Source organism: Triturus cristatus, chromosome 8 (genome assembly GCF_964204655.1).
Source record: "Triturus cristatus chromosome 8, aTriCri1.1, whole genome shotgun sequence".
Classification (NCBI taxonomy): Eukaryota; Metazoa; Chordata; class Amphibia; order Caudata; family Salamandridae; genus Triturus; species Triturus cristatus.
Genome location: NC_140591.1, coordinates 90,279,547 through 90,296,430, shown reverse-complemented (window position 1 = coordinate 90,296,430; position 16,884 = coordinate 90,279,547). Strand labels below are relative to the sequence as shown.

General features: G+C 47.7%; 1 protein-coding gene across 5 annotated transcripts in view; it reads left to right on the top strand.

Moving 5' to 3' along the window:
* The window catches only part of ATP6V1A (ATPase H+ transporting V1 subunit A), a 281,914-nt gene that overhangs the window by 110,643 nt on the left and 154,387 nt on the right, over positions 1-16,884 (top strand). For 4 of the 5 annotated variants that reach the window (XM_085621083.1, XM_085621084.1, XM_085621086.1 and 1 more), the window contains exon 2: positions 16,776-16,855. The exons of the other annotated variant lie outside the window; for it this stretch is intronic. The gene's annotated coding sequence lies outside the window, so the exon portion shown is untranslated. The remainder of the gene's footprint in view (positions 1-16,775; positions 16,856-16,884) is intronic. 5 annotated transcript variants of the gene reach the window in all.

Here is a 16,884-nt window from a genome sequence, read left to right as displayed (position 1 = left end):
AGTACCGCATGAACATTAGTCCAGTGTTCATGCGGTACTGCCCTATTATAGACATCTGTTTACAGCCATAATTACCCACTAACATAGGGATTAAATAAAAATAAAAAAATGTCACTCGGCAGTATCCCTAGTTGGGCTAAACTCACATTTTGGGATGCGTGCACCTACCTGTTACTATTATACTGACTGACTTCATGCCATTTTCCTAATACACGTATACGAGCAATCTCCAAGCTCAGCAGAAGGGATACAACTACACAACTCCTATCATGCTAGGAAGACTGCAATGAAGTAATAGCTGTGCCGTGTCTGTTCATGTTTTTATCTTTGTTACATATTGTTGTACCTCTAATTAGAGGTATCAACGTGTTGTGAGACTCTGTATATGGTAGAGTCGGACCGTACACAGTGTTCTTGGGTAAGGCCACTAGGGGGAAGAAGGACACATGTGAGAATATGGTGGTGGTGCACATTAGTGCCATGTTGATTGGTTTCTTTTCTTGTTTTGCTACAGGGTCACCTGACCTACCGAACTAACTACTACGTTTGCGCACGGTTGGTCAAGAGTATTAGCCTGAGTATCGATTTTCAGTTATTATTTATGTATGTTTTTTTCAGCAGAGTGACTTAATATCATGGTCCTGATGAATGCCCCGAACATCTAATATCATATAGGGTAGAAACATGTTTACCACCATACAGGGTAGACCTCCATAACCCTGTCTCACATTGCTTTTTACTCCTATCCTGTAGGACATTATAATAAAATAGTTGTCTCTTCTGAGATAGTTTTAAATACACACTTTTCTGTTGCACTCTGCCCCTCATCTATACCCTAGAGGTATTCATATACTGACGTGCTTTATAAAAACACTCCCGCTCCTTCTCCGAGTGGAAGTTGTAGCCCACACTGGGTACCTTGCAGTCCCAGTGTGTTGGAGGAACCCAGTGATGAAGCATGTCTCCCTCGGGTGAGTGAGGGTTTTCGTCCATATACTTGTTGTGCCCACACTTGCCACATTCTTCTCTCCTTTTTAACCACCCTGTTACTCTATATTCTGTGTGAGTTGCATATCTTTGGTAGCAGTCTAGGATAGTTTACTCTATTGTGTAGTATACTCTTCCTTTTGACCCTCCGTGCAAGAGAGACAATAGTGGATCAGTGACACGTGTTTTGCTCCCATTGAAGAGACTGGGTAGATTTGCACTCCACTGAGAACATTGCAGTAATCACAGGGTCATGAAGGACCATCAGCCGGGGCCAGTTTCTTCCTACACCACTACCCTAATGGTGCGTTGCTCAGTACCTTGGATCATCCTTTATACTGTTGTATTGCCTTCTGGATGATTAAAACTCCACTGAGAACAGTGGCCCCGCTCTCTTGGATCCAAGTGAGTGCTTAGATCGTGCCTTAGAATGGGACCTTCATTTTACATCGTAAAACAGGTGCCCCAAACAAAATAGTGCTGCATCAGTTCGAATGACACAATCTTTCCTTCTGAAACCCCCTTCTTTGGTAAGAAAAAAAACAATTTGGAGGGCCTTCTACTGGTGACACTCTCTGAGGGAAAATGCTTCAGCCTTCAGGGGCAAGTACGACCCACGGTAACTTTGAGAAAGATCTCAATCATGTGCTTTTCCATAGTTATTTCATATATGATGCACCCTGTCTTTCCCTGCTTACTGGAGCGGTCGCATAAGACTGCACCAAAGGATGAGGTGGACACAGGCGTTTGCTAATCTGAGTGAATGTTGAGACTGTCACTGCAGTATGAAGTCATTGGAGAGGAATCTGCCCCCTTGCCAATGCAGGCCCTCTGCTACTCAAAACTATATATATGTTACAGTAAGGTTACCAACTCCCTGGTTTACGTTGTCATGGTCAAGCAGTGCACAAAGCATTGCTACTGTCTAATTTTACTCTCTATTGTATACCTTGTATGTCTTTATGCTGTAGCCGTTATTGTACGTGATCTGATAAATTACTATAATTGAGTTAACTTCAGTGACTGCGTGTATCAGAATTAAGGGAAACAACGCTCCCCTGATGCAGTTCTCCTTCAAGAAATACACCTCCAGGGTACAATTTACTGTGGATTAAACAGACAAGGCTATTGTCTGGTGGCCCATGTGGGATACACGAGAGGCTCTAGAGGGGTGGGTATCCTCATTCGAAACACATTCTCATTCACTATTCAACAGATTGCTCATGACGCACAAGGGCGTTTCGTGGCACTGACTGGTCACTGGGAGGGTCATCTATACAGTATTGTCTCTATTTCCCCCCAGGCTCCATGCTTCAACATTGGCAGATCTGGGGCCCTTTTTACTCCGCCTTTCGGTTGGAGAGCTAGTGCTGGGTGGGGGAATAGTCATGCCCGTGCCACGGCTAGATTTCCAGTTTGGCCCTGTGTGGTTTCCTCCCCACCTTGGGATTAGTAGACTTGTGCTGAGCTTTTAACCCCACGACCCGTCAATATACCTTCATCTCAGGAGTACACTGGGGCATGTCTCGAATTGATTATATATTTGGTCTGGCCGAGCGGGTTCTGGCGTTTAGGGACATGATGCACCTGGCTTGGGGAATTTCTGATCATGCCCCAGTATATGCATCATTTGGGAGAGGGGCGCCTGATGGGAGGAGCGTGAGGCCCCTTAATCCCTGGTTCCTCAAGATACCGCAGATCTGGAGGGACCTCTACGAGGCAGTCAAACATTATTTTAATGAAAATGAGGGGATGGTAGAGTCCAGGTGAGTCCTGTGGGAGGCGTTTAAGATGGTAATTAGGACCCAGGGGATCGCCCTGATTGGAGGGCACATAAAAGAGAGTACAGCAAAGATGGCGCAGCACAGATTGGCCATCAAACGTAAGGAGTACAAAGATGTTGTGGAGGGGGCGGCAAGGGCCTGATATCAGGCAACCCCAGCATCGGTTATATGAGGCGAGTGACAGGATGGGCAAGCTTCTGGCCTGGTTCGATGAGAGAGTCAACAAAACAATGGGTTTTTGAAATACTTACGGAAGAGGTGTCAGACATAAGCATGGCAGACGCCTTTGCGATCTACTATAAATAATTGTATTCCCCATAGTTGACAACCACTAAAAGTTGGGAGGCTGCCCAGAGATCAGAGATTGGCTAAGATCATTGTGATTTATAAGAGGGTAAGCAACCTGACCTCCCTCTGTTCATCCAACAGGCCAATATCATTGCTGAATGTAGAAGTCAAGATCTTGACCAAGCTTCTGGCAAACAGACTAATCCAAGTGTTGGGTAAATTGGTTCATCCTGATTTAATCCGGTTTCATGCCAGGGAAAAATACGGCACTCAACCTGAGGAGCCTACATGTGTGGATTGGATCCAAGAAGATGCAGTGGTGGCATTGTTAGATGCCTGAATGGCCTTGGGTTTGATAGAGAGGTCCTTTATGCAGGCGGTGTTGGAGAGGCAAGGATTTGGGCCGAAATTTTTATCATGGGTTACATTTTTGTATAAAGATCCCCAGGCGCAGGTAATGATGAACGGAGGTACATCGAAGATCTTCCAGCTACAACAAGGTACGAGACAAGGATGCCCCCTCTCCCAGTTGAATGTTCTCCTGATGCTAGAACCATTGGCTGTCAGGATAAGAGAAGATCCATTAAGTAGGGGGCTGAGGTGGACTGAGGCTTGGGAAGATATAATCTCCCTCTACGCCGATGAATTCTTCCTCTATGTGGCGAGTCCATATGCCACGCTACACATAATAGTCCACATATTTGAGATTTATCAAAGTATTCGGGATATACAATAAATTGGGACAAGTCAGTTTTTATGTGCTGGGCGGAACTACCCAACACCTCCCCAGGAATTGTGTGGCCCGAGTAGTAGCGGAAAGATTCCAATAGTTGGGGATATGCATCAAGAGAGACTGACTGTCCTTATGGAGCGTAACTTGGAACACCCCCTGAGGCATCTAAAAGGAGATGTACAGCTTTGGAGAGGCCTCCCCCTATCTCTGTTGGGTAAGTGTTAGAAATGGGGGTCTCTAGTTCGCAGAGATAGGTACCTTTGTCCAAATAGGGACCCTTGCTTCCAATTAGGGTAAGAGGGATACACACTTTAGGTAACCCCTGCTCACCTCCTGGGTAGCTTGGCACAAGCAGACAGACTTATTCCAAAGGCAATGTGTAAAGTATTTGTACTCAAAACACACAGTAATACAGTGATGACACCACACCAGTTTAGAAAAATAAAGTATCTTTATCTAAACTCAACCAGACCAAAACTACAAAAATCCAACATACATGTAATAAGAATATTACTTTAAAAAGGTTTCAAACAACTTGGCCCATAGAAAACTATGGATGTGTGATTTCTCTCAAAGTACCTGTAGTTGCGTCAAAATTCACAAGGCCAAACAGCCGCAGAGATGAGAAGCGTCGAAAAACAAAGATGCGTCAGTTCCTGAGACCATGGATTGGCGATGGGACAGTTCTGCTGCCACAGAAGTGATGCTTTGAATCCGGTCTGTAGGAGGAAGTGATGCGTTGATTCCGAGACGGTTCTGGTCCTTGGGTTATGCGTCAGGAAAACTTGCCACACAGGTATGATACGTGGAAATCGGGATGCGTCGGCGATTGATGCGGCGCTGCATCTGTTTCGTCAGCCGCGATCGCTCGATGCGTCTGTTCTTGCAGCAGCGACCGGTACTGCCTGTTTCGGCAGTGGCGCGGCGATGCGTGGAAATTCTTCTCGCACCACTGTGCTGTCGGAAAAACAGCCGCAAGAAGAGCGAGGCGTCCATTTTCTTGTAGTTGCGTTGCTTTTCAAGCTCCCAACAGCCGGAACAATCTCCAGAGGCCCAACACAGTCACAGGCACCTCTTGGCAGGTCAGAACTCCCAGCAAGGAAGTTCAGGGGAGCTGGGGGTGAAGTTTTTGTGTCCCTATCAGACTTCAGAACAGTAGGCAAGCTGTACTCAAGCCCTTGGAGATCTTCCTCTAGCTGGGAAACAAAGCACACAGGAAAGTACTTGTCCTTTCCTTGGCAGAAACAGCTACTGCAGGCCAACCCCAGACAGCTCACAGCAAAGGGGCAGTTATTCTCCTCAGTTTCTCCAGCTCTTCTCCTCTGTTTCTCCAGCTCTTCTCCTCTGCAAAGGTTCCTCGTGAATTCCAGAAATTATCTAAAGTTTAGGGGTTACAGGTCTAATACTTGTATCCCACAATGTCTTTGTTTTCTTTGTGCCAGGGTCCATAAGCCCAGTTCAAACCAGTTCTGTCCTCACTGGTGCAGTATGACCGCAGGGGATGGAGACAGCATTGTGCAAGGGAGACAGGCCCTATTCAGGTGCAAGGAACTCTCCTCCCACTACTCTAAATTCAGCCAGGGTCTAGTCAGCCCAGCTCTGTGTCATCCAGGAAGGGCCAGGCACACCTCAACCCCCCAGCCCCTGTGACTGTCTACAGTGAATGCACATCCCCAGCCCCTGTAACTACAAAACCAAACAGCCAATACACAAACCGGCAGAGGCACACAGAATGGTTAAACAAGAAAATGCCTACTTTCTAAAAGTGACATTTAAAAACACACAATTTAAAAACCATCTTTACTAAAAGATGTGTCATTAAATTCTGACTTCAGAGAGCCTAAACTTTATTTCTCTATCTTGTCCGAATGGAAGTTATATTTATAAGATGTTATAAATAAACTCCCAATCTATCATATGGAGCAGGATAGCCTTTCAATAGTGAAAAACGAAATTGGCAGTATTTCACTATCGGGACATGTCACACACACCAGTACATGTCCTACCTTTCACATACACTGCACCCTGCCCAGGGGGGAACCTTGGACCTACCATAGGGTGCCTTATATGTAAAAAAAAGGAAGGTTAGGGCCTGGTAAGTAGGTGCACTTGCCAAGTCGACATGGCAGTTAGCAACTGCGCACAGACACTGGGTTGGCAGGTCTGAGTAACCTTTTCAGAGCTTCTCATGTGGGTGGCACAATCAGTGCTGCAGGCCCACTGGTAGCATTTGATTGACAGGCCCTGCCACACTTCAGTGCCCTTTACTAGTGGCTTACTAGTAAATCAGATATGACAATCAGGGAGAACCAATTATAACAACAATTTACACAGGGGGCACTTGCACTTTGACACCGATCAGCAGTGGCAAAGTGCCCAAAGCATCTAAGCCAGCGAAAACGAAATCCAGCACAGCATCAAATATTCAGGAGGTAGAGGCAAAAAGTCAGGGGAAACCACGCCAAAGATGCCAAGTCTAACAGTAAGACTTCGCTATGTAAAATGGTGGCGCTACCTCCCTTCCTATACATTCTTCAGAATACACCATTCCTAGTCTTCCCCCTTCCCCCCCACCCCCCCCCCCCCACTACCTCCGAGAGGTTGACACAGTTGTCAGGACACTCCTGTGGAATGGGGGAGCCCTCAGAATCTCCCTACAGGAACTATCTAAGGGCTGGTATGACGGTGCAATAGCACTTCTGGCTCTTCAGTACTATTATCGGGTAGCCCAACTTGTAGTGGTCAAACATTGGGTCTACTTTCCACAAGAAGATCCAGCATATAAAATGGATAGGCGTAACATGGAACCCAGGGGTGACCATAGAGCCCTCAATGGGGGGGGGGTAAAGTGCCATGCACCATCCCACACACAAATGTCTTCTACAATTAAACTCTGGTATACTTCACATGGGACACTGGGGTGGTGAGACCGGATCACCCAAAAGACACCATTGTGGGACATGGCACAATTGGGTCTCCTTGGGCGGACACATGGGTTTTGACAAGTGGCATTTGATTGGCCTGTCATACGAGGAAGATATGTGGGCACATGCGCAGTGAAATGCTTGGGCGACTTACTGCAGGAACACCGGTTGGAGCCCCCGGAGCCTTCCCGCTATTTGCAGGTTAGACATGCCCTAATGGGGGTGATGAAGAGTGGAGAAAAACTTCCCGAGGCTTCCCCCCCTAGAGGAGAGATTACTTGATGATCATATGCACAAATAAGAAAGCAATTTCCCTGACGTGCCGCAAACTGCTGAACAACTCCCCCGACCTCTTAGTTAAGCTCCGTGAGACATGGGAGGGTGACCTGAGACAGTTTGAAGTTGATGAGTGCCATTAGGCATTGGCATCCCTGAAAGAAGTGGCGATTCGTTTACCTTTTCGGTTAGTGCAACTTAAGATTTAGCATAGGATATACTATGCGACCACCACACTGGTCAAGATGGGTAAAGTCGAGTCAACACTGTATCCCAAGGGGTGGCTAGTAACAAATACAGACCTGCTCTGGGTCACGCTAGGCTTTGTGGTGGCTAAACAAAATATAGCCAGGTTGGGGAGGGTGCCATCAGCTGCCAGATTGAGTGACTGGAAAGCTGACATGGACTGGTGCATGCTGGCGGAAAGGGTGGTCTTTGAGGGCAAGGGCTGTCCCCGTACGTGGACAAAGATCTGCGGGAAATGGAATGAAAGCAGGGAAATGCTGTGCACTCCTATTGAGAGGGCGGGTCCACCGACATTAGATATATTGGAATCAATATGATCGAGCTGGCAGTGGTTCCACACCGAATGGGGTGGCTAGACACCAGGAGGGAGGAACTGCAAGGGGCATACTTATCAAAGCACAATATGTGTTTGCAGTCATCTCTGTATTGTACTTGTTTTCTGTTTTGAAATAAAAAGAACTGTAAAAAAAAGGGGGGGGGGGGGCCGACGTGTAATATGTGATCATTATCTCAAATCCATTTTATCGTTTATGATCATTGTTGCACAGAGTAGTCGTCACTCATCGAAGTCCTAAATCTTGTAAATCCTCTAAGTCATATAAGAAGCTCTCTTCAACCATAGTGGGTTGGATTCACTCAGTAGAAACACATATGAATGAGTATGTAGGTTGTTTCTTTACAAACATTATATAAATATTTTTGGGGAAACCCCTTGGTATGCTCTCATGTGAAACAGATTGCTTCTCAGAATAATCCTTTGTGGTGTACCTCAAAGGAACAGTCTTTGTTCATCATTGAGCAAAGAGCATGTTTTTAACACAGTACGATATCATGTCATCATTCTGGCTTTGTAATCCTAGGTGCCACTTCATGTAACTATAATGTTGATGGTATTGTGCTGTATTGGTGTAATCTTTGTTGTTTTGGTCAGGAATGTTAAGGAGTTGGAGAAACTCGCTGCTTCACTGGTAGTTGCTGAGGCACGCAAAGCCCACACGCTTGATATTTGGTAACAAGCTTTACTTTACCATCCTGTCATGCTACAGTTCACCATTTGAAAGCTGATTTGACTGCCACCTAAATGACTTTCCCACCCCAGAGACGGCCTTATTCCCAGCAGCGGTTATTCTGTATTTTCTCACTTTACCAGAATTCATTCCAGTCTTTGTACCCTGGCTTCCACTACCAGTTCTTCCAATGTGTAGCTGGGTAGGTGTCATGAAAGCTCTTTACTCCTCCAAGTAATTCAAATTTCATGTGGTGTAAACAAATGTTTTAATCCCTCTGCTGTCATCTCTGCACTCTTATACTGCCCTAACCTCCTGCCTCACTCTTCCCCAACGAGTTCAGGAAGACTATCACATAGGACCAGGGGACAGATATGCGGGTCATCATTGTTTCATAATTATTGCTATCAAAGAGCTGAGCAAGTTACACTCCGGCCCAGTGCCCCTAGGTCCTATTGGGGTGGCGGAGTGTTGTTCTAGAGAATAGCCCTAAGGCATGTCGACTTGGCTCAAGAAGGAGCTGCTGTACTGCAGAGTAACTGTTGGGATTGGAAGGTCTCCTGCTTGGTAAACAGGCATGTTCCTCAGCCCCGAATGCCATACTGCATTTGAAACTAGTATCCTGTCCTCACACGGAGAGAGCAAGAGATGACATATGCTGTTGCATTCTCCTAAATAATCACTTACTCACAAGAGGGCAACCAGGCGAAAGGAGAAAAGGCGGAGTCCTGTGAGGACACCACTTCACGATCCTACCAAGGTATCCAAAGATACTGGAGTAGGCGCCTCACTCACTGAATGGCAATATGCTTCATCATCGGCACCTAGCAACACCCTGGTAGGGTGATACCACCAGGGCAGACTCGACCAAAGGGATGGGAGTTCTTATATAATGGTTCTCTGGATAATGCAGGGATCCAGACAGGAGAAAAAAAAAGGAGAGAGAGAGAGAGAGAACACGTGTGTGTACGTACGTGAGTACTAAAGATGGTGGTGACTATTTTGGATGCCCTTAGCGTAGCATGGCATAACATGGAGGGTGGGATAGCTTCCACAAACAGTGTAAGTGTATTACCCGCATTCCTGTGGCTGGAGGGCGGAGAGCCAGATGCTGAAGTGAGGAAGATGGAGCTAGGGCCACCTTTAGAAATTCCATGAAAACTTTATCAAGGGAATTCCTGATTAGTTCTTCCTGAGTACTGGCCTTTGGTAGATGGGGAGGGGTGGTGGAACTGCAGTTTATCTTGCCCAAGGGTAGGAAATATCATGACCAGGTCTACATTTTTGTTTCGCACTTTATTGTGTCCGTGTTGTGGGTGCTCCTGTCCCAGTTCTATCTGCTGCTTCACATGAAGGCTCTATCTGGAGAGTGAGCCTGAGAAGAGCACTTGAAAAAGAACCAACCCGAACTGGTTCTGAACTTACGACTGTGGAGCCACATCCCCTTTCTGAAAAATGTGTATAAAAGTGGGATACAAACCACACCACTTTGTTCCAGTCCCAAGTTCTTGTTAACCAAGTAACAAGCTCCACAGAGTGCTTGAATTACTGCTGTGTAACTAGGGCTGGTATCTGCCTGAGAGACAGTCTCCCAGAGGTGAAGGGACATATCCTGAAGTCGACTCTTTCTACTGGAGGAGTGAGGGTCTGCCTAAAGATCCTTGTTGCCAGCTTGTTGAGAGAGGACTGGTGTACCTGTCCCTTGTTGGAAGAGAGACCTGTGTTTCAGTGAGTAGAACCCCGGAGAAAACATAGAACCTTTGTGTGCCCAGAGGCCCATGCTGTAAAATGGTCACGCTGACCTGTCTGTGCAGCTCATGAAGGGAGCACTACCAAGTATATGCCAGAAATAAGTTTTCCTCAGCAACTGGACTTTGGTTTGATCACCTGACGTTACAACTGGCAATGAAGAGCAAAGGACTGTGGCCCTGCCAAGTGGAGCACCTGATATTTGTAGGGCTGCTGCTCCCTGAAGACACCATCATGAGAAAATGTGGCCTGTTGGGCACAACCATCTCTTCTGTGCAACTACCCGCAGCTGACCAAGAGGTATGCCACAAAGTGCCATCTCCCTAAATTAGTCTTGTAGTGCTGCTGCCACAGCCCTACAACAAAAAGTCCAAACTACAATGGGAGGTGTCACCGTCGCACCCTGGTACTTGTGGGTGTTAGCCTGTCCCTGGGACAAGAGACACGAAGACGCATGAGGCACTTTGCCGTGCCTGCTTGGGACTGTTTAATGTTAAAGGAACAATAACCTGTTGTAGCGAGCTGCATACTTGAGACAGTGAGAGCATTTGAGCTAACTGCACCTGCGCCTAATCTTGCCTGAACCATAAAAGGCTGGACACACTCATAGCAGGAATCTTGGCTGTAACAGGTAGGTGGGCGATTACCTGTAAGGAAGGGGACTGTAGTGCTTTACGGCATTGTGTAGTCTTGTATGCTGTAGCAATTGAATTGTACAGTATTTAGTTTTGCTGTGGGTTTAAAAGCACTTTGTTTTTCATAAAGATAACCGCTGGGATGAGCATTAGCTTATTGTGTGTGTTGGTTGATTGCTATTATGAGCTCTTCCCCCCCCCCCCCCCCCCCCACCCCCCCTTCCCGCCACCCCTCCACGCTGCCTCCAGGTAAAGGCTGTGACTGCTCGCCCTCATTACCCTGAGGGTCAAGTGCAGAGAGGGCTGTACATGGCCCAGTTTGTAGAGCTCATTAGGACTTACCTCAGGATACCAATGGCAAGCTACCTTAACCATTACACTGGAGGGCCAGTAGCCCCTGTGTACCCTATGGCCTTATGGCTGCACCTGAGCCTATAGCTTCAGTGAGCTTGCAGTAGGGTCGGGTTTCAGGGACACCAGGCAGTACTTGTTTCAAGGATTTTCCAGTGTTCTGCTTCTAGCGAAATGGCCATGTGCAAACTGAGTTAGAGTATTTTAACTGTCAAAAATATATTTAGATTGTTGTAGTTTTATGGGAAGGCGGGACAGTGAAGGGCTTTTTCCACGTGAGTTTGCTGCTTGCTGACTGCTTCTCAAACAGCCTTTTGGGATGTTTACCTTTTATAACAAGCATTTACAATGCAACGGTCTCGGCATTGTTAAAGTTAGAGCTATTGGCATTGCTCACGCCCTGTCTGGCGTCCCACTGCTCGGGACACTACGGCATTTATGGCCAGCACTCCAGCGTGCACCTGAACTGTCGGTCTGGGAGAGAAAACACTGGCTCCCAGATGCCCGCATCATCGTTTATACAAAACGTTAGAACAGGGTGCTCCTCGATTTCGCTGCATTCGTAACAGCAAATACACAGAATAAAAGGGCACGGGCGAGAAACGCCACACCCCGGGGGATATATGTGCGCCCCCACTCCCTCCCCAAGCACAATTACCAAAAATTCAGGTAGCAAGCTGCAGACCTGGTCTGCAGAGCCCCCTTCACTGAACACTGGGGGTGGGGCGATCAATAAACACGACGCACTGCTGGCCTGCAAACCACGTCTGGCGAGCCAGCCAGCCCACTGCGAAGCAAAACAAAAAGCACACGCTTCCATCAACCACGGAGAAAAATGCAACCGTGTGCTTGCACCAATCTCACTCCACACCCCGACTGACTAAACCTAAAATCAAGAGGTAAACTGAGCATCTAACGTAGTAGACACCTGCCAAAGAAACACGGCGGTGGAGGGAGTGAAAATGAAGATTCTTGTATGAAATAAACTGACTTGTCTGCCTAATTTGGAGATACACAAAACGATGAGTATCTCGGGGTCCACAATACAATCACACAAATGGTGTGGGAGTAAAATGCAACAGTCTACGTGTAGCATTAAATGCGACCCATCTCTCGGCAACAAAAACAACGTCAAGGACCTGCTAATTTAAGCACCCATAATCTGCACATCGATGAGCCTGTCTTGTTGAGGTCCAAGGCCGCCCACACACTCCGGACCGTGTATACACTAGTCACGTATAGTCCCCAGCGTTTGGCACATTTAATGTACGTGCCACCCGCATCATCGTTTCAGCTTGTCGTGTGTACACGTCTCATGCTCCAATGGCTGCCCACCGAAGCCAATTGCGTCTGTCACATCTGAGGACGCCTGCCTGTGCCAATTACCTTATGTCGTGTGCCGTCCAATCTGGCCGTTTGTCTCAACAATCCCTATATCATATCCAGACATATTTCCTACATATGCTAACCACCATGCATCATGGCCCCTCCACTATCCTATGTGCTGTGCGTAGCACTTCGCAAGCATTTCCTCCACTACCATGGGTGCTGTGGTCCCTGTTCAAGCACAGCAAGACCCCAGATGTGAAAGGGCCCAAGCATACGTCAATCTATTCCATATTCGGCGCCTCAATCAACCACACTGCATTCCATGCCCTCTATGATAATATTGTTGCTCTACTTCTAAAATACAGTATTATCTACCTCGTTTTGAGGGAGGGGTGTTACTATTAATAGCCTTGCTATGTACCATCTACCACCCGTTGGGATGTAAACATGCTATGTATACATAGGCATGGGTATCCGCAGCCCCCAAATCCTCTTTCTTGCTCAATGTATTAAGGATTTCCCTCCCCAGCACAGAGCATCTCCCTCCTCTTCTCTCCGGCCCGGCCCCTTCTCCCCACCTCCTGGGATGTTCAACTCTCCTCCCTCTCCTGCAATCCCTTTCTTCCTCTGCCCGGGGAAGTGAAGCAATGCAGGAGGCCAGACCGAGGCCTGGGTGCGGGGGGCCGGGAGAAGTTAGCCAGGGTGCAATGAAAACCCACCTTGCGTTTCCTGGTCTCGGGGGTGCCGCCCCACACGAAGCACTGGTAGATGACTCGCAAGTTCTGCTTCCAGTTCTCCACCTTAAAGCTGTTCACATGGGAGCACCCGGCCAGACTCATGACAGAACACACATGAATTCAAGGGGTTGGGGGGCGCCGGGGGAGGGGAGCCTGGTAGAGAGTTCCAACACAGTCACGGATGGAGGGGGCTGGCGGTGACTACACAGTAGCTACAAGGGAAAGGGGGGGGTCCTGTGCTTGGAATAGGAAGTGCAGTCCTGCAAATTGGGCTTTGTGGTCTGATGATGCCAATAAAAATGCGCCACGGATGGAACGGCTAGAATACGGGGGCCATCTTAGATTGGAGTAGTCGCAACAGGAAAAGACAAGTAACCAGTAACTACTCTTATAGCTGGCCGCTTGTGTATGTTCACAACAAGCAAACAAACATTCACGGTAAGGACTTCTTGTGTATGTGTCGAGGTAATACGCTTCCTTATTTTCACATAGGTCCGTTAACGCCTTCCTCCCCAGTGATTTTTCTAGTGCGCTCGGATATCTAACACTTTCTTTTCCAGGAACCTGTGGCGTGGCACCATGTTTGCCATTTGTAAATAAACGGTGTCATGGAACGAGAGACGCATTCATCTCTGCCATATGCTAGATGGAGAGGATCCGGCGCAATCATTTACCCGTATTTAGTCATTTTACAGAAGGGAATGAAGTGTACTTACAAAATAGGTAAACGTGTACCTGCATTGAACTGCTTTCGAGTCCAGCTTCGTGTTCACCACAAAGGAAATGACGAGCACGGTGCTCCTTTGAAAACTATAAACGACGTTCTCCACATCAAGAAGGAACTGCTAAATAAAATACGACCTTGCAGAGCAAAAACAAAAGCAGCTGATATTTAAGGCGGGGTAAACGGAGGATTCGAAACAGGCCAGTGGAAAAACAAGTAAAGAGGAACGAGGGCACCGGAAGACACCACCGCCTTTCTCCGAGGCAGAGCAGAAATGCCTCGGAGAAACGCAGCGTCCTTTTCGGATTCGGGGGCGTGTTTTGCTGTTGTCTCCTCCTTGAGACTTCTCGCAAAAAACACGCCCCCCGATCCGAAAAGGACGGGGCCTAATCGGAGTGACTGACCTCTTCTCCAGTGGCTGGCCAGCATTTACGAGGCCAGCCAATGGAGAACAGGGGAGAAGAGGGGCGGGTTCAAGCCCCTCTTCTCAAAGTCATTAAATCTCCGACTTCCGGTTCTGCCTTTCGGCAGACCGGTAGTCCTCGACCTAAAAATGTATTGATCGACTAAGTGCTGTTGAGCTGAGAGGGGGACTGTTAGACCTGGTACCATTGGCGTAGGTCTCCCTTCTATTTTTTGTCACTTTTTGTCTCCTTCGTGATTGCTGGCGTTAGACGCTCTGGGCGCTGTGCCACTGCCATTCATTGTCATAGCGCGAATGTTCCTTATTTATAAATTCACTGTATGAACTAGTATAGTCTTAGTAGTGCCAAGAAACATGTTAGGAAAGTCGAATTTGGTGTGCTTGAGCTTCAAATATTAATGTGCATCTGGTAGTGGTGAATGTCTTTATATTCTGAGTGTGTAGCTACTGCTTTTGGAAAGCAGGTATCTTTTTGTCTAAACCTTCCTGTGTGTTTTCTTGGTATGTGTATTGGCCGTCTGGTTTAGAGGGCCAGGGCAGGCTGAGGCCGACCTGGGTCGAATGGAGGAATCTGCCGTTGAAGTATGGAGAGGGGTGACCCCTTTGATCTGAGCAGGGCTGTGCCTGGCAAGGTGAATGATGGCTCCACCTCCCACTGGGCGTCTGATGGTGGGCCCCCTCTCCCTGAAAGGGAGGATGCCGCCTCGTAAATAAAGTGACCCAGGTCGACCCCAAACTGGTTCTGGCCGGGTCGAGTGATTTGTGACTTTCTCAAGAACAAAGACTTTTGAGATATAAAGATCTGAGCTGAAACCCCTTGAGGGTGTGTAACTTCGGGATGCGGAGACCAACCTCTGTCCGCGTAACAAGAGGGGAAGGACTTTGAAACTTTCATCCATCTACTGAAGCAACTACCCAAGGGCCTGATTTGAGCTTGCCTCCTGCCGAAGTCTCCGGGACATTAGACTTCATTCGTCAGCAGCCCGAGTTCCTCTTGAAGGGAATCCTACTTGCAGGTGAGGCCTCTGTCGAGAAATCCAGAGCCTCTAGTTCTACTGTGGGGAACGCCGCATTTGACTTGCTACAGAAACTATTGCTATCGCCATTGTGGGCCGCTGCAGCTGAGGAGCTGTGCCGCTGAGTTCCCGCATTTAACTTGCTACGAAAACTATTGCTATCGCCATTGTGGGCCGCTGCAGCTGAGGAGCTGTGCCGCTGAGTGCCCGCCTTGGCCTTGCCATGAAAACTATTGCTGTCACTAGTCTGGGCCGCTGCAGAGTTGCGCCGCAGAGTGCCCGCATTGGTCCTACTACGAGGATACTACGAGAATCGGTACTATCGCTATTTTGGGCCGCCGCTGCTGAGGAGCTGTGCCGCTGAGTTCCAACCCTTGTTTTACTACTGAAACCATCACTATTGCTATCGCGGGCTGCTGCAGCTGAAGAGCTGTGCCGCTGAGCGCCCACGCTAGCCCCTACGTCACAAACTTTGCTCTCTTCCGTGTGTGCCGCTGGGCGCCGCCTTCTAACCCCGTCCTAGGATTAGCGCGAGTGCACGCCGTGGACTGCCGCAGCCGAGGAGCTGTGGGCGCTGAGAGTCATCCTGCACCTTATCCGTGAAGCTGTACACTGTGCCCCCCTTTACATCCCAGGTACATTGTGCATAACCGGGCCGCCTAGGCCCTGATCTCGAACTAAGCCTGTTCCACCCGCACGCACGAGTGCTTCCATCGCCCTGAATGAATCTGTAAATATGTGCATTGTGATTCTTTGAGCATTTCTCCGTTTCGTGCTTAACCTACATAAAGATAACTATTTTTCTATACTTGTTTGTGGTGTCCGTTTTGTAGCGTCTTTCCAGCGTTATTGTGTATGGTCATAAACGCTTCACACACTGCCTCTGAGCTAGACCTGTCTGCTCGTGCTACGTTACTACAGGGTTGAGCAGGGGTTATCAAAGGGTGTAGCCCCCTTACTCTGACTTAGGAAGAAGGGTCACTATTTGACACTGGCGCCAGCCGCTGCCAACTGGAGGCTCCTATTTCTAACCGGGACATTACTCAAAGATCCTTTCATAACAGTATTATGTGCACCACCATTTTCCTTCATTTTCAGCAACTTGCCTTCTAACATCCATTATATTCATCCATTTTCACATTTCGGTGTACAGAAATTTTAAGATCAGCATCTCCTGCGAAATATGTAATTACTACAGCAAAATATATTGTATAACAGAAGGTTATATGGTAATATATGAGCACAGGATTTCTGACAGTGTATTTCTAGAAACGATTTTGCTGGTTGACCTCTGGAGTCCCCAAGCATGCTCTTCAGGGTGACCCTCCGAATGTCGGAAAGTCTGCAGAGGCGTGAATTATGCATCCGAAGCGGGAGCGGCGCGCGGCTGAATTTTGGCGTCCTTGTTTTCTAAGTGGTCATTTATTCAGTTAACCAGACGGGTTTTTTTGGGGGGGCGGTTTCATAGCATCCTCTTGGACTGGAACAACGGAGGACCTGATTATACAGAGTTCTTTAAACTCGCAGTATCATTGTTTAAACAAAATGTTGTTTTCTTTTTGCAGTGGAAGATTTGTGTCCTCCTCCCCAAGCCCCAGGAATTTACTTCAAGATATTTATTACGGCTGAGGTTTGGAATTGACAGGTATGAGTCTGTAATGGTGGTTATAGCTG